The following is an 18,470-nucleotide window of genomic DNA, read 5'->3' as shown; positions in this document are numbered from 1 at the left end:
TCCTACCTTTTCCATCTCTACTTCACATGCCCTAATTCCACCTTTTCTGGGCTCCCTGGGTCATACACATATTCCTAATATTCCATACATAATATAGCACTCAAGGATGCCCCTGTCTTCTTCACAGACTGCAAGTCAAGAGGAAGGAGCACACTTTCCTTCCCCTTGTCTCCCAGCATCAAGAACAGATGGAGCCTGGTGTGCAGTCAATGGTCAGTGTGTACTGAACAAATACAACTAGACAAAGACCAAGGGCAAAGTCACCTCTGCACTATGGAAAATGATTGAAAAGCATTTCTGCTCCCAAGTTTTTCTACCTGTTTTAAATAGCTTGATTTTCTCTAAGGAACTTTCCCAAAGCTACACAGCACAGGCCTGTGAGATGCATCATACCAAGCACTTGTTCCATGCTCATGTCTGCCCTGCTCAGCTAATGGTGTCCATTACCGATAGAGAGCTCAACCCAAGGCAGAGAACACATGTGACATCCTGCCCGGAGAGGGATTCAGCACCCTGTACAGATTGCTGGCTGTGCTGCTGAGGGTAATAAATGAGGTGAGAGGCAATAGAGAGGACAGATAAAGTGCACAATCCCCTATCAGTGACGTGTGTCTGAAGCCAGCACATGCTACTGTAAAATTTAAGTAGCTTATCAAAATACACTGATAAGCAACTTAACTTTTCACTCCTATGACAGTATTATCACTTATGTTAATATGTTTCCATCAGCTCTGGCAGCCGCATATGGACTGTTCCAGAGCAAATGGCTGCTGCACTCTCCACGGGCGGACTCTGTGACTCTGCAGAGAATGTAAACATTTAAGAGGGATTAGTCAGGAGATAGTGTCTCCCTTCCTCTTCTGCTAAGTAAACCTCAGCCAGTTAAAAGCCATTAGACTATAACAAGAAACCCCCTCAGAAGAAAACTCCTGCACAGATTAGAGGACTCTTAGTAAACAAATTCAACCAAGGGTTTCAAATCTTTCTTTTCCAGAGAAGAAAATACCACTAGTTAAAGTCAGCAATTGGGAGCCAGCAGGGAGGGAAGAGGCCAAGAAGAGGAAATACTGGCCTCAAGTAAATGAAAGGGAAGCTGAGTTCACAGAAAAACTGGATCAAGTGTGGTAAGGCAGGTTGGCTTTGCTGATGGCTTAGGATCACATGTAGTATGTCGAAAGTGTTAGATGACTAAGTTAACAGATTTTCATGACTTCAGCAGAGAGCCTCAGCCTCAACATTCTCTCTCAACTTGCTGTGGCCCACAGCAGACATCTCTGTTTCTTACACTCAGCCCCCACCTCACCAAATCAATTCTTTTTGGCTACGCTATGCAGAACCATTGGCTGGAGCAGTTTTACAGCTACCCTGGAAACCAGCCATTTCTTTCTCCTTTCAGCCTGACCGGACACAACTGTTCCCCACATGTTGTCCCCTGTGCGTTGACAGATGAGTATCTAGTGATGGCAGTGTTAAGGTCTGAAACCAAAACCCAGCTGTCTTCTTCTTCAAAGGGTCCCTGTTTCCCGGCTGGGAGGCCAGGGTTCACAGCTGAGTTTTGTCCTGTGGCGTTTCCGGTCCTGCTTCATTAGTGCTGGCACCACGGCCTGTGCTGCCTGGAGGCTGCAGGTGAGGACATGGAGCCTCCACTCCATTTTGTGTGTGTCTGTCATCAGTGAGTCAACAATACTTCCCAGTCAGAGACAGGAAATAAACACTCCATTAAGCTGTTCCTCCCTGGCCACCTAAAGAGCCCCAAACTCTTCGCTACTGCTGTGCTTGTTACCTTCATATAACTGCTTGTATCTTCATTTGTGTGCTGGGTTCAGTCCAAAGCTGGGGGCAAAATGACAAGGAGTCCCTGCATTCAAGAAGGCCACTGTACTAGAGATATGTAGACAACAGAGTAAATGTTGCGGTAGGAGGATCTGGGAACCATTTCTAAGCGCCTAAACATTTGGTTTTCAATAGAATACAAACACTGACATGAAGCATCACGGTCAGGACCCTACCAGCAGAGGTAAAGGCCCACAGGGGAGTGACCTCTTTTCAGGCATGAGCCTGGATCCACACTTCTCTCACCAACCACGACTGAGAGGCGCTCCCACCCTCTGCTCCTGACAAGCAGATGAAGAGGCTTTCTTCTCAGTGAGGTCATCTAAAGCCTTAGACCTAGAAGAGCTTAAGGCGTACCGCACGTGGCCTCTGATATGAAATCAAGGTGCTCAGTCATTAGGTAGGCAGATGGGGTAGATAAAAGAAAGAGAAATATATGCATGTACAGATCATATGCACACATATTCTCTAGGTTTAGCCATGGAGAAGGGCTGGAAGCAGAAATACTCCAATTATAAGGAGCACACTTAGGGTCCAGAGCTTGGTTTCTAAACACTGCTACCTATAAAAGGAACCAAGGCTCATGAAGAAATGTCAGCTTGGAAGGTAGGGACTGGGAAATGCTTTGTGCTTGACACATGATCTGGGTATATCAAGGGAACACAAAAGGAGGGTTTCCCACTCACAAAGTCTACTACAATTTGAACAATAAAACAAATAACAATAGAAATAATAAGTTATACTAAAACAGGAGACCAACAACCAATTCTGATGTAAAATAAATGAAAGTTTGATGCGGGATGGAGTTACTCACTGTCTCAGTTATTTCTTCACAATTATGAAAGGAAAAAGAAAGAAACCTCGGGACACTAACTCACTCCAGAAGTGGAACAAATTGAAATGCTGCGCTACCTGAGCAAATACAACAGGAGCACACAGAATCATGAGTACTACATTCCTACGAAGGCAGCAGAAGCTCATTCAGAGAAAATGGCAGATAAACCAAACCGAGGGACACTCTAAAAATGAGAGCCTGTCATGTCCTTAGAGGTCTAGGAAACACTGAGGAATAGGAGCAGATGGAAGAGACATGACACATAAAAGCATCATTGATACTGAAGTTTGTTATGTAAAAAACAAAAACAAAAAAAAAACCATGAGCAAGAGAAATGCAGGGGTTATGGTGGCATTTTATCAAAATGAACATCAATTTGCTGAGTTTGGAGGGTGCTGGGGATGGAAGCCAGTGCCTCACACGTTAGGTAAGCGTTCTTCCATTGGAGGGTTCCACATCCCCAACCCGAATTTTCTGATTTTTATGACTAACATATAGTTATGTAAAAGAAAATAATCTTCTTTTAAAAAGACACACTAATTGTTTGGGGTTTTGAGGCATTATTTTAGGAATTTGTCTCAAATAGAACTGGAATAAAAGCCCGTTTTGTTGTACTTGGGACTTTTAAGTTTATTATTGTTACAAACAACAAAAAGGGGGGAGACGGTCTTCTTTTATAAAAATATAATGTAAGTACACGAGCCAGAATGACATGTGTTGGGAAATAAATGAAAAGTTTCATAGCACGGGTATAGGGGACACACATGACAGAGAGACATGACAGGAGTCACTTCCTATCTCACAGAAAAGGCTGAGCTTTGGCCAGGCCCTAGGTGAGCTGGTCACCAGTGAAGAGAAGAAAGGCTGAAAGCGGTGGGGACAAGAAGGCTAGCAGGCAGACAGGGCCAGGATCTGGAAGGCCATATCGATGGGCCTCCCCATTATTCTGTTATGGGAACCAACAGGACAGATAAGGAGGAATAACAGTCTGAGGACGAGTACTTAGAACATGGTAGAAAGTGATTATTTCATCCTCTTCTTCAGCACAGCCCAGAAGATACTCACTTTTTCAGAATCAGTATACAATTTGCTATCAAAAAATGGGAATCTTAATATAATCACTCATACAGATATATATTTCTTTTTTTTTTTTTTTCAGTACCAGGGATTGAACTCAGGACCCTGTCCTTGCCAGGCAAGCGCTTATTCTACTGAGCTATCTCCCTGGCCCGATAATTTTTAGGAAGAGGTCAATATAATGTTTTGGCTTCACTTTAGAAGGAAATGAAAAAAGATTATACATAAAAGGACAATGAACTTACAGTAAGATTTTGCCATGTAAATATTCAGGCACAGCACATTGGAAGTTACAGAGAAGCAGCACCTTCTGGCAAGACTGGAGGTAGAATCACACCTACTCATACCTGGATTAACACCAAGGAAAGTGACAAAGAATAGTTTTCCCTATTCCTTGTTTGTGGTAAACTTTTGAGGAGCACTTGAAACTCTACCCTAGGTACTCCAAGGAAATATTAGCCCTTCTTATTTCCTGCCCACAGATTTTGCCAAGCTTCGCCAGGTAGCAAAGCATTCCTGTTTAAGGTCGCTTGGCATTCAGTACTTAAAGCTTTTCTATTAATGCAGAACCAAACCCTCCAAATTTTAAAAAGTTGTGCAAAAAACACAGATCTGAGTTCAATAATCTTGGGTTAGTTCTCAGTCCTGCAACTGCCTGGATACAATACCTTGGGAAAGCAGTCTCTCACAGACTCAGTCTCTTTCTCTATAAAGAGATGCAAACAACTGCCTAATTTATACACTTGAATTGCATATGAGACACCTGATGCAGGACTGGACCCTTTCCCTGCTCCTCCCTAAGGTTCTTGCTCATCTAAGCTGTGGGAAGTTCTCTGAACCCTGCTATCTAGGTCAGAGGCTCCTCCAGCACCTTAGAGAAGCTCTGTACACCTGTCATCAGGCAGTGGGTCAGAAAGCAGAGCTGTAATAAGAGGTGGTTGCCTCACACAGAAAATCCCCACACATACCTAGGATCTAGCCCTGCTCCTCTGTCAGTGTCTCAGCCAAATAGCTACAATAAAATGCAAATTGGCTGTGAAGTACAACTATAGCCCTTACACAGGGCACAGAACTTCATGAAGTCTAGGTCAGAGATGTTGGACACCTGCTTCGCGTTGAGGCAAAGTCACCATCAAATGAAGACCTGGCAGCACTAACCCAGTTAACAAGCAAAAAAGAGGAATACCAAGAAAAACAAGTGCAGTGACACAACAGCCACATCAAAAGAAAATGATTTCAATATCAAAGGAGAAGAGAAGCCTTTGGGAAACTGAAGTCCTCCAATACTTTTAGAAAAAGTGACTCCTTTTATGATTATGCTGTGAAAGTCAAACACAAAGTGTTATGAAGTCAGAAATTACAACTCTCTCTCCTCGAAAAACCATTTGACTCATTATTTTTCTTCAAAAGAATTAACGCATTGTTGGAATTAAAAGCTAAGTCTTGTTGAAATAAGTGTTTTTTTCTTTCAAAAATTTAGATTTGTGTTTTCAAGATAAAACCCTACATTTTTCTCAATTTTTTTACTGCAAACTTGTGGGTCTTCACTTAAGTAGATGCATTTTATTTCTAGGATGGAAGTGTCCTAGACTTGCTCTGCTAAGACTCCCCACAGTTGATAAGATATGATTTGCCACTAGTGGCAGCAACATGAGAGCCAGAAGCGTGACTCTCACCTGTGCCTGGCACATGCCAGGCACTCATTAAGTCACACGTTCACACGCCAGATGCAACTCCTCTCTATACACTCTGCTAAGGCCACTACCAGGAGTGTTGCAGAGTAACAGCCAATCACAACCTGTTGGGAGGTGGGGATCCAAATTTGGCAGACAGCATTTTGCTTAGGAAAATGACTCATGGTTAAAAACCAAGCCTGCTAATGTCCTGCTGGAGTCTATGACAAATAATTAGAACAGAGTCAGCACATGGTCAAAGTAAACTAAAGTGTACTTAACAAGCCTAAAATTTCTTATTTCTTCTCCAGCCCCTAACTCAAGCAAACCCCACCAATGACTCTTGTTCTTGGCTCAAGTGCTGCAGCAAAGCACACTAAGCCAGCCTGGCTACTTTCATTTGCAAACAGCTTTTTAAGCACAAGTGAGCCCTCAAAATTGCTCAAGCATCCCCTAATCTTTCAGTAAATCATCCAATGCACTCTTCAGGATCTGCTCCAAACTCTCCTCTTCTCTTCCTTTCCCTAATCCACTCGCCCTGCTTTTCAATCCAAACTTCCTGAAGACAAAGTTCTAATGTGAATTTCCCTCTCACTACTACACTTTCCACCTCTCCCCCACCTATCCACGTGGAGGAGGAAAGGAGTAAAAAGCCTCTTTCCTACTGCACGGCCATCAATACTTTCTCCTCATTACACTAAGCCAGCAAGTGCTCCTGCCACTAGGTGCACATACAACCACAGTTCTCAAACCACCAGCAGTACACATGCCTCCCCAGGGAAAAAGTACACTGTGCCTTTTTTAGATGGCCACTTTTAGCTGCATTGAACACCTTGCCACAATTTCTAATGGAGGTGAAGATACCAGGCCCAATAGCACACCTTTTAAAAGACCGTCCCAGTATGTGCCTGGTACTCTGTGAGGCATTTGGGGTGCTCCAAAGTAAAGAGATAGCAGACACTGGTGGAACATGTCAGTGGCCCTGGGGCAGTAATGTGACATAGCATCTCTCAGGAGTCAGAGGATAAAATCTTCCCAGAGCAAGGGAGCCTTCACTGATCAACTATGCACAAAGCACCAAGTTAGGAGAGCCACCTGGGTTTCAGTATTAGCTGTCCCCTATAAGTGACAGTTTGGGTCTTGTTCTTCCTCGTCCGGGAAATGTGGGTAAAATATCTATCTTCTCCCACATTGCTACTGTGAGGATAAAACATGTGGACATATCTACTGCTGCACATGGAATAGTGTTCATATTGTTTTGCCTTAATAATGCTGTACTCTTACTGCTAATGAGATCAAAAGTCAAAGGGACATAACTGAGAGAAAAAACACTCCCCTTCAAGAGATCAAAGCCAGTCTTGCCCAATTTGAGTATTCTGCTTTGCTCACAGCTGCTAATCTCCAGTTGTAAATTTATTATAGTATCTAGTTAAGCTCAAGAATCTCTGATTTATATCCATAATTAACATCCCATTGTGATACCTATTACATCTATGCAGGAAAATGTAATGTATGAATGAGTAGAAATATTAATTTGCAATATGAAAAAACACACAAGAAACTCCCATAAAACATATGTGCTTATATAAATCTACCCAAACACACACTTAAATTTGACTTTGGAAACAAGACTTTCTCTTTTGATGGGAATTCAATAATTGTTGCTTTTAGAGAGTGGATTTGTTGCTGTCTTTTTCTGTGACAGCAGTTCTATGATTGAAGAAGACTGCTTGGGAGGCAAGCACAGAGGCACTTTCCTGCTATCACTGGTGAAGTGCTGGTACCAGAAGGTCTGGGAAGGACTGGTGCCCACACTGACAATGCAGCCTAGTTCTCAGTCTTTCCACTGAGCCCAGAGAGGGTGAGGACAGAGGCTTTTCATTATTTTCCTAAGAGAATTTAGGAGGCTGCGTACTCGTTTATCCATAGACCTGCAAGGTTTCCCCATTCAGATCATCTGGGCACAATTACTACTGTAATAGAACATAATGCGTTAGTGAGGGTCCCCCCAAGCCTTGTCTTACTGAAGCTTTCACAGCCTAAGAATGGCACTACTAATAAAAAAAAAGTACAAAGGCAAGAAATGACATGAAGTCTTGTCCTACTTTCAGAAAGTAAACAACAAAATTAATTATCCCACTGAGACACCATTTGATATTATTATTCTCATTTTAGAGGCAGAAATAGAAAGCTAATGGGGAAAAGGAAAAGGAAATATTTATGGAATAGTCAGATCACTTGAAATCTTACTTTTCACAACAATTGTATGAAATGAACTATCCCATTTTACAGATGTGAAAACAGTCTCAAAAAACTGACTTTCCGAACATGACACAAGTACTAAATGCAAGCTCAAACAGAAAACCCAAATAATTTCAAAGTCTTGCTCATTCTACACAATGCAGTGCTAGTTGGATAAGATGATCAGGAATAATAATCAATCCTGAGATTAGGATGTAATCATCTTACCTTGTGGTTCTCACTGTAATGACCTGATAAAATGAAAGTCTGCTTCCAAAGCCCATCAGCTGGAAGTGTTCTGAGCAATTCAACTCTGGCTGCCTCCCAGCAATCCGGTGTGTTTTCTTACTTTGCCAGCTCCAGGGACACCAGTCATTGTGTCCACTCTTTTTGCTTCAGAAATTAGGGCATGTTGTGTTTGGAAACACACACAAGTAGCTCAACTTAAATACACACATTAATAGCAAGAGAGTATTTCCAGTGCTTCATGTTCAGACCCAAGGCCTTTGCTACCTTAAATGTCTATTTTAAGCATGTACCTACAAAAAATATAGCCACTGTTGAAGATTCTTTAACAGACTATATTATCCTTTTTGATTTAAAGTATAAAGCATTAAATGCATACTTATGGTGACAATTCAGGAAATGGTGAATTAGACAGGGCATCAGATTTCTACCAATAGCACTCATTTAAGTTCATTTCCACCACTGATCCCTGCTTGAATGTTCTATCATTCAATCGCAAATGTCTCTATAAAAGTGTCTGGCTGTCTCTTAAACCCATTTACACTCTGTGCTTCAATGCCTTTCCTTGGCAACTTTTTCCATATGCTTAACTTCTCCCCGGGAAATAGTTCTGTCTCAATTCACAGAGTAGCACACCAATCAACACAGGCAGGTAGGCAAGGTAAAGAAAGGAAGGAGACAGGCACACAGAAAAAAGTAGGATATAAATGTAGCTGGTCTAATAAAAGTAATGTTTTAGAAAGCAAAGAGTTTGAGGCTAAAAGAAAATGAACCTAGCACCTACCCTCAAGTAATCACAGACCTCTGAACTTGAATTTATAACTCAAACACTCTGTACCATATGCAACTTGAGTCACAACTGGTAGCATTACTGGAGATTTATGACTTATGACTTGTTCATATTTAATTTGTAACCAAACACTTCCCCTTCCTCTTAGCTACGTTAGAACTCTTGATTAACTCTTGTTTTCACAGGTCAGAGGTTAAATAAAGGAAGGGAAGCACTCTGGGGTGAGACTGCCCAGAGCACCACATCCAAGAGTGACCCTGTGCAAGGAACATTAAAATAAGTGATAAGGCTAGAGATTGTTCCAGACAGCTGATGTTCAAAGCCTCCTTCCAGTACAAGGCAGACCTTACAACTAGAGAGTTGGCAACAAAGAGACAGGAAACGGGCCTGCTCTCAAGTTACTTTTAGTGATGGAGTAACTCTCTCACCAAGAGGTTTTTCCCCAAATGTTTTTGGTAACAAAACTGCAAGTTGTGAGGAAAGGTGAGGTAGGGATTGGTGTAAGCCATGCAGCCCTTCTCTTTGCTTCACTTGGCCAAAGTAATTTGTCTTGGCCACCAGATACTCCTACATTGAAGAAAAGCTCTACCCTATGTAATTTTATAGGAACCCTGGGCCTGGGAGAGGGGATCAAAATTTTCTGTAAAAATTAATCATCGAGGAAGCACAGCTACCTACTGGAGAGGTTGTGTACCTGTTCAACTATGATGCCAAGCTCCACCTAGTTCTAAGCACCTTCACTATTGTGTTGTTTGTGATGCAGCAAACAGATAAAAACAGTAATGGTAGAGACAACCATTTGTTTAGGAATAGCTGTGTACCAGGAGCTTTATGTGTTTTTGCCTATTAGTCCTTAATAGTAGTTCTCAATAGGTGTCATTATACCCCAAGATAACAAATGAAGAAACTGGAGAACAGAAAGCCTAAGTAATTTGCTTAGGTCACACAACCACAAAATAGATTAGTGTAGAACCCAGGTCTGTGAGACTTCCTACACCAGTAGGCACTTCTCTGAAAAAGCTTTCTCAGGGAACAGCATCAGTAAAGTGTACACACTGGATGACACAGGTACATCTGATTAGGTGTTTTTAAATTATGAAAGGGGAACAAAAATTAGGCTTCTTTATATGCTTGACAGCATGCATTCACTCACTCATTCACTCACTCACTCACTCACTCACTCATTGCCTAAACATTAGTCAGGCACTCAGTAGAGCTGAATAATGACTAATGTAGGTCCGTGGTCTAGATCTGTTTGTAAGATGGCATTAGGAATGACCTAACAAAGGCAATACGAACAAAGCTTAGACAAGGTGAGAAGGAATGGCTGGGCTGCCCTGAAGAAGGTATAAAGTCCTCTCCCTCTCTACTCTAACTATGTAACAGCTGCTGACAGCAGGGCTTCCTCAACTGTGCCTTTCAACAGAAAAGGGACCGCAAAGCCAGCGCTGAGGAGCTAGGTCTGCCTGACATGGTAATCAAAGTTGGGACATTAGATCACATTAGTCACTCCACTGTAACTGATAAAAATCCTACTCCTTAGTCAATTCTGATTTTTCAAATAATCTTTGTGGTTATAGCTTTATAATAAATCAGGAGAAGCTGTCTATGCTACAAAAGCCTCAAATTGGTTTGGTAGAACTCTCTCAAAGTATGGCTGTATTATAAATACTTAAAAATAAAGACTAAAAATTGAATTTCAGAAAGAGGATGTTAGTCACCAAAACTCTTGGCAGAAATCAGTTTCTCTGATATAAATTCATAAGCTCACAGAGTATGAAAAGATAGCAGAAAAACTGCCTTGTAATGAATAACTACTAAAAGTAGAAAATTAAAATGAAGGTCAGAAAATGTATGCATTTATTTTTATCTGTATTAAGTTTGGTGACTTAATTTTAAGTACTATATTATAAATGATAGTTGTTTATTAGTTTTAGTAGCAACATACACACATACCCCTCTGAAAATGTCCTAAGATAACAGCTAAATAAATTATATTGAATCCAGGCAACATAAATTATGTTTTGGTGAAATAGTATAGGATGAAAAAAGCAGTATATACTTGCAATCATATACACTCATAGAAAGATTAGAAGAAAAAGATAGAATATTAATAGTGATTATTTCTAGTGATTTTTGTTTCTGTACCTTCTATGTATGGTTTAGGCAGTGCCGTAAAGATTAGAAAAACTGTTCTAAGTACTCTTTTGTTTATAACTTCAATATTGGTAACAATCTAAATTTACAATAATAGAATGATTACAGTAAAGTATAAGCTATCAAAATGATGACCAATATATTCATGAAAACCAGACTATGTCTAGAAAGATATTTAACACAAAAATCTTATTTAGATGTAGAAATAGACTCTATAATATGTAAAAATGATTTTTTCATTTTAATGTTCTTGGAATGTTCTATAAAATTATGCATTACTTTTTGGCTGGGGATATAGCTCAGTGGTAAGCACACGCATAACAAACAGGAGGCCCTGGGTTCAATTTCCAGCATAAATAAGTGAGTAAATGAATGAATGAATGGTTTTTGTTGTTGACTACTGTGTAAATAAAAACATCACTTTTGAAAAAATATGAACAGCCACATGTGACTCCAGCCTGCTTATCACTCCTAGGCAGGGGGTCTTGCTGGAGGAGGCAGAAGGGACAGGAGGGACAGCATAGCAGAAAGCCCACCTCCTCCCGTAAGCATCTGCCTGTGACTACCCAGCCGCCAGACTGGCTCTCGGGATGAAATGGTAGTATGTACTTTTTAATAACTGCTCACACCACAGCCTTTTCTCTTCTCCCTACAACATGCTTATCCTGACTTCATTTCAAGGGCAGGGATGGTTAGCTCAAGTTCTCTCTGACCTTTCCTTATAGCACATAAACCATGAATAAACTTTGGTAGTTCACAGGATGGAAGATAGATTCATTTATCCAAGTTGACTCTTGAGAAAACCAAGAAAAAGGGCTCAAAATCTACTTTTCCTTCTTAGATTTTGAGACCAAATCTGACAAGCTGGGCCATTTATAATGTTTAGTAAGCACCTGTAAATGCCAGCCTTGCACTAGACAGCCAAGGTGAATAACAAATACAACACAATGCTGTCTGATCTCAAGCAGCTCTACGTCTCTTAAGTGAGAGATGTGGAGAGAGGGTTCATGATGGCGTATCCGGTCGGGGGGTGCTGTGACCCAGCCCCAAGTGAGAGCTGTGGGGGCCTGAGGAAGGGCATCATGACTGGATTAACATTCCAGTTATACAAGGAAGACGATTAGATGAAAAGGAGCAAAATATGACAGACACAGACTCAAAGAGCAACAAATGGCTCAGTGTGCTTGGGCTTAGAATAAGGTGTAGGGTAGGGTGTCTTTGGGTGATGGTTTTGGATGGGGGTTGCTGAGGGGCAGACATAAGAATCTTGGCAGGAGACATGATGACACCAAGAAGTCCAAAGAGTCTGCTTTGTGAGGTGCTTCCTGAGCTGGACTAGAGAATATAGTTCTTAGGAGAGAATATGATCAGTCCTATCTTTTTATCAACTCACATAAGCAACAGAATGGAAAATGAACCGAAGGTACAAATCTGGAGATAAATTCAAAGACATTAGGACTCGAAGTACCCGGCCAAAATTTGGACAAAAGGAGGTTCTAAACACAAGGGCTCCTTTAGAGTTCTTGTAATAAGTTAATGCAATTTTTAAAAGGTTTAGCTCTAGGAGAAGATACCTAAAAACTGAGCTTTCACCAGGCAGAGAAGCTTGGCCTGAACCTGATAGGCAGAATGGTGCCTGGTTCCCTCACAAGCAGCAGATGGTGTGGGACACAGCACAGGGGTAGGAGGTAGAGTCAGACAGCCCAGAGCGACAGGTGTGGTTCCCTTACTGACTAGAGGGCTCCCCCAGAGCTGTCACCTCATCTCTTCAAGGCTGCTTCCCCCTTCACAAAGTGGAGTACTTCCTGCTTACCTAACAAGATGGCGGTATGGAACAAATTAAGCAAATTGTACCAAGTGCCTATCACAGTTCACAGAACATACTAAGCACTGAAAAATGAGTTCTCTGCTATGACTTTTAGATAGGAGATCTCTACTTTTCTCACAGAAGAAAGAATGAGTCCTAGCCATATTTTGGATAACTTCAAATGCCTTTAAAATGCTAAGTATCATAAGCCTTTGCATTTCCTTTACAATTATTTTTAAGATTTCCTCAGTCACAGAACAGAAGGCTGGGTCAGCAGGAATTTTCTAAATTAATATTTATTCATTTGATACAAGACAAAGATTTTGTTTTAAAGATAGAATGAAAACAAAGAAAAAAAAGATAGAGATCATAAATGTGTCACCAGTATTTTTTCCATTATTCCTTAATGAATGACTTTTTCTTAATGAATGAATACTACAAATACTTCCTTGTATTTTCTGACTGAAGAAATATCATATATCCTTCCTAGCTAACTAATTGGAAAAGACTTAACCCTTAGAGAATTTAGTATGCTATAGTGATATAAAAGACAGCAATGGTAATAAGACTCTAAGAGCTATCATTAAACAAACATATGGATGTTAACGTTTTTACCTTTCACAAATGTTTGAACTTAACTTTTATGGCTTGAAAACAGAACAGCTTCATTTAATTGAAAGACCAGTTCTGTACTCAGAGCTATTCGTGGGATGGGGATGAAAATGTCAGATGCCTTAGCATCACCAGGCATTGTCTGTCCTTCTCCCCGTCACTGTGAGGTATGTATTCTCAGAATTTACAGTTAAGGAGTAGGAGACATGTGAGTTTTGCTCGAGATTACTATCCTGATAATACTCCATCAGGATGTGAAGTTCCAGGTTCCAAAGTTCATGATCCTCTTCCATTTTATTTTTTAAAAGAGAAAAATAGTAAAAACAAAAAAAGCCCTTTAAAAACAATACAGAATTTCAAAAAAAATGATGAGAATTCAACAAAGGTTGTTATATTGCATATCATTATCTTCAAATTAGCTGTATAGATTACCATATATAAATATGCAAAATTGGTCAAAAAATTAAGAATAAAAAAAATTTAAGTACTAACTGTTCCTTTCAATGGACCAGTAGAAATCAGCAGGACAATTACTTACATTATACTGTGTGTATGCATGTGTGAGTGTGTGTGTGTGTGTGTGTGTGTGTGTGTGTGTGTGTGCATAATTTTTCCCTTCTTTGTTTTTCTCCTTTCCCTCATTCCAGCTGTTCCTTCCCTTTAAATAGTTTCTTTTTTTGTACCACAGATCAAACTCAGGACCTTGTGCTTGCCAGGCAGGTGCTTATGCTGCTGAGCTATCTACCTGGCACCAGTGTCTACCTTTAAATACTAGTTTACATACAATAAAATGCAATCACTATATGTGTACATTCACATGAGCTTTGATAACTGCATACAGTTCTGTAATCACCGCTAACAGGCAACAGGGCCATTTCCAGGACCCCAGAATCTTCTCTTGTGCCCTACTTACAAGAGTTTGTGAATGCATGCTAGCTCTTACCATGCTATTATGAGATCTCAAAGTCTATCTCCTACCAAAAAAGATGCCAAAAAAAGATGGCTTCTCTTTTCTGAGATAATGTATAATGGGGGGGGGGGTCCCTATCTTCAATATCTAGACCTGTCCTGAGACATTCCAATTTTCAAATGAATTCCACAGGGAATTTTCATAGTCTCTTATTAAGAATTTGAAATGATGTTTGTTTAGCTCCAAAGCTAAATCTGCCTTCTAGAAATGTTGATAAGTGCTCTGGCACCCCTTTGGTTTAGCATTCCATGGCTCATTTGGTGATTAAACATGTATTGATTATGAGGCCCTTCGCTGGGCTTGCGGGCTAACGGATGGATCATCAATAAGCTCCAATTTCAAGAAGCTTGGTGTCTAGAGGGAAAATCAGATATGCAAATCAACAAGTATAATTACTAAGATAAATGCTATGAAAGAAATATGCACAGACACCAATGATCTTTTGCACATGAGCGTGAGCACACACATGTGGTTCTTTCAGCTCCAACAGAGGTTGCCAATAATTCTAAAATTAAATAGAAATGGTCATACTGGGAGTCTTTATTTTACAAAAAGATATTAAAAGTCCTTTATTTTATAGACAGACAAATACAGACCACTCAAACACTCTGAGTCCAATAGTGATCCCTAAAAAGGCTTTTTGATTTCTATGAACAATTTTCTTCTTCCTTTTCTGTTAATACAAAAAAAAAAAAAAAAAAAAAGGCACCACGGCACTTTTGTCTGGGTCCAGAATGTAAAATCAGGAAATAAAATGGCAAGTTCACAACTGTGAACTTCAATCAGCTCATTACAAACCAAAGAGACATATTTGAATGCATGTTGCTACATTCATTTACCTATTCTGCCAAGCCATTCAATTACACGATTTCAGATTTTGTATAAAAAATACAACCATGTTTCGTTCAAAAGCTAGTATTTGGAGAAAAGTGATTAGAACAGCATGCTATGATACGTTAATACAGTGGTTTCATTTAATGGACAATGGTAGTTTCTGAAATGCTCCCTATACTTTAAATTATTGCACTTACAATTCATGACTACAACATGTCTCAACTTTTTTCTTTACTGCTGTACAATACACTCCATCGCCACCATGAATGCAAACAAAACACATTATCAAAAGAGTTTTATTAGCATTTGTAATCATAAAGAAAGTCATGTTTAAAGCTGGGTGGGTAGTAGGTTGTTCAAATTGTGCGAATATTGAGAAGGATAAAGCACTATAATTGAGTAAAAAAATCAGAGTGGGAGAGCAAAAGTGAAAGCAAGAGGAAAATCTTACACCAAAATTTAACATCCCCTTGGAGGGACAGGGCACAAAAGAGCTGGAGTTTATTCTAACAAGAAGCAGCTGTTGCGTTCGAATTAGGAAGCATTCCTAATGAATCAGCAGTTCTTATAATAAATATACTTGCCTTTGAAATGTGAGGATTCTGCTATGAGAATTTCTTTTGATATATTTTTTACATGAACTCATTAGATGGAGAAGAGGCAGGGACTGAGCACACTTCTTGCTAAATTACTAAGGCTATCTTATCCACATCACGTGCTGAAGGTTAGTTAGGCTGGGCACCACAAAACAAAGGAAAAGCACAAAGCTAAGAGAACAACTCACCAGCACCCTTTGTGGATCACTCCAAGTAAACTTCGTAAGATGCCATGTAACAGCCACCTCTTATCAAAAACCTGCCGCTACACTAAAGCCAGTTAGGTTTAAAATGGAAATCAGGTCTACGGCCATACCACCCTGAATGTGCCCAATCTCGTCTAAAATGGAAATCAGAGCTACCCTGACAATACAAGAGACATCAAGAGTCTCCAGATTCCAACCAATTATATTTCTCTGACTTTTAACTTACCACCCTTCCTTCTCTTTTCCTCCCTCTCACTATTCTCCCTGCCCCTCCCCTTTTCTGGGGGTTTTCCAGGGTTCCTGGGGCCTTGATGTAAAAATCAGGAGCCCAGAAGGTGACACAAATGTGGTGGGGAGACAGAGCTGCCTTGCCTCGACACCAACAGTGCCTCAGCCTTAAACTTGAAAATGCAAGTGAAAGGACATCCTCAAAAGAAACACAGTCTTTAGTTTGCTAAAACAACTCTTTTTGCAGATTTAGACATGACCTCCAGTCTTACTTGGTCACTTTTGTTTTGAGAACAGATTAAAAGAGAGCAAAGAGGGCTGGCCAGACAGCTCAGCAGGCTAAAGTGCCTGCTTAGGCAGGTGCAGGGACCAGGGCTCGATGGTGCTGAGATGGCAACTGAAACTGGGCGTGGTGGTGCACGCCTGCAATCCTAGGACTTGGGAGGCTGAAAACAGAAGGATCACTATGAGTCCAATCTGTGTAGTGAGAGCCTGTAGACCCTGTACTAAATATGGAAAAAAAAAAAAAAAAAGAATGCAAAGAACACAGATCTTCAGATAATAGTCATTAATGGCCAAGAAGATATAACTCTATCATGAAGGCAGAAATAAGTGGGTGCTTGACGGTGGGAGTGGGTCACTCTCCTTGTATAAAACTGGAGCCCAAAAAAGATGGGGGCTGATCCGAAAGACAAACCTATGAGCAATAAGAAGAGGTCTACGCTTAAAGATTATTGTCTGCTTGGTTTATATACTGAGTAGTTAGAAGACTGGTACTCAAAAGGGTCTCAGAAGCTGGGTGTGGTGGTGCATGCCAGCAAGACTGAGGCAGGATGGAAAATTTTGCAATTTAGTGGGACCCTATGTCAAAATTTTAAAAATGTAAAGTGCTGGGATTAAAGTTCAGTAGAGCACTCCTGGGCTTGATCTTCACTACTATTAAAAATAAAATAACATAAAATAAAATAAAAAGGTTCAAGACATATTCAGTATTCCCTGGGTTCATTCCCAAAGTACTATAAAACCAATGCCAACTCAACCCCTCAGGAAATTTGTCTGTGATCATCTGATAAATGATCAGTTTTAGAGAAATATTAGAACCCAAATCTCCCCAGCTGTAAAGCTATACCCTCATGTTCCCTGTATGTGGCTTCTAAACCATAAATAGGTTTGACGCTACCTCTTTAGCACCTCTCAGTTGGCCATGAAGCTCTCATTTATTGTCCTCCCCTCATGAAGAAGGTAAGACAGAGGTGTTAAGTCACTTGACCAGCAGTAATAAACCTATGCTAACAGCGGGGACTCAGTGTCAGAGCAGGCAGACTACCATAAGTACTTCTCTCTTGTTTACAGTATGAGCCTAACAACTGAATAGATCTACTGAGTGGATTTCTTTAGACTGATGCCCTTGTAAACTTGGGATTCCTAAAGAAACATCCACCATTGCTGGTGCTTAGCTGACTCCAGCCCTAATCAACCAAAAGGACAGCTTTTGTACCACTCTGCCCAACATGCTATTCTGGACAGCAACACTGGTTTAAAAATATTCCACTTGATTAAAATGGATCAAATATATGAAAAACAAAGGGTTAGGGATATAGCTCAGTGGTACAAGCATTTGGCTGGCAAGCATGAAGTCCTGAGTTCGATTCCAGGTACTTATATATGAAAAACAGGCAAGAAAAGATAAGATAACTGATGTGTAAACAATGATTTCTACACAAAGGTATCTTTCTTGGAGCTTCTCATAATACTATAGTAATAACTTGTGAAAAGTTTAAAATAAGGTAAATATGTTTTTCTCAGAGATGAAAACAAAAGACAATTATAAGCTCAAGTTTCACAGTTAGAGATAGGGAATTTACTTAACCTACATTTTCTTTTTTCTTCAAAACAGAGCTAACTACTTGGAAGCTGCACAACTCAAGTAACGACTTTAGCACAGCTTCCACATGTAATCAATAAATGGTAGGTGCTGTTACTATTACTATTAACTCCTACAGTAGAAGATCACTAGGTAAAATATGGAATGTCTTGGAGATTTAGTAATGTGTCCATTAAAATGTTTTTCAGACAAAAACCTTTTATAAAAATGATTATACATAAACAGATTATCAGTTAAATAAAAAAGGCATACAATACCAAACTTAAAATACCTAAGTTTCATATGTTTATTACATATATTATTAGAAAAGGACTAAAAGGAAACACAATTTCTATTTTTGGAAGGTATAATTAAAGGTAACTTTCTTCTACATTACATATTCATTTAAAAGCCAGTTTCATTTTTTTTTCCTGTGGATATCCAACTACTCCATCTACTTTTTTTTTTTTTTTTTTTGTGGTGGAACCAGGAATCAAACTC

General features: G+C 40.0%; 1 protein-coding gene across 5 annotated transcripts in view; it reads right to left on the bottom strand.

Annotated features, from left to right (window-relative positions):
• The window catches only part of Dennd1a (DENN domain containing 1A), a 578,498-nt gene that overhangs the window by 303,821 nt on the left and 256,207 nt on the right, over window positions 1-18,470 (bottom strand). The gene's annotated exons all lie outside the window — the stretch shown is intronic.

This window comes from Octodon degus, unplaced genomic scaffold, assembly GCF_000260255.1.
Source record: "Octodon degus isolate 3935 unplaced genomic scaffold, OctDeg1.0 scaffold00138, whole genome shotgun sequence".
In the NCBI taxonomy this organism is placed as follows: Eukaryota; Metazoa; Chordata; class Mammalia; order Rodentia; family Octodontidae; genus Octodon; species Octodon degus.
Note: the sequence above shows the minus strand (reverse complement) of the source record. Positions and strands in the feature narration are given on the sequence as shown.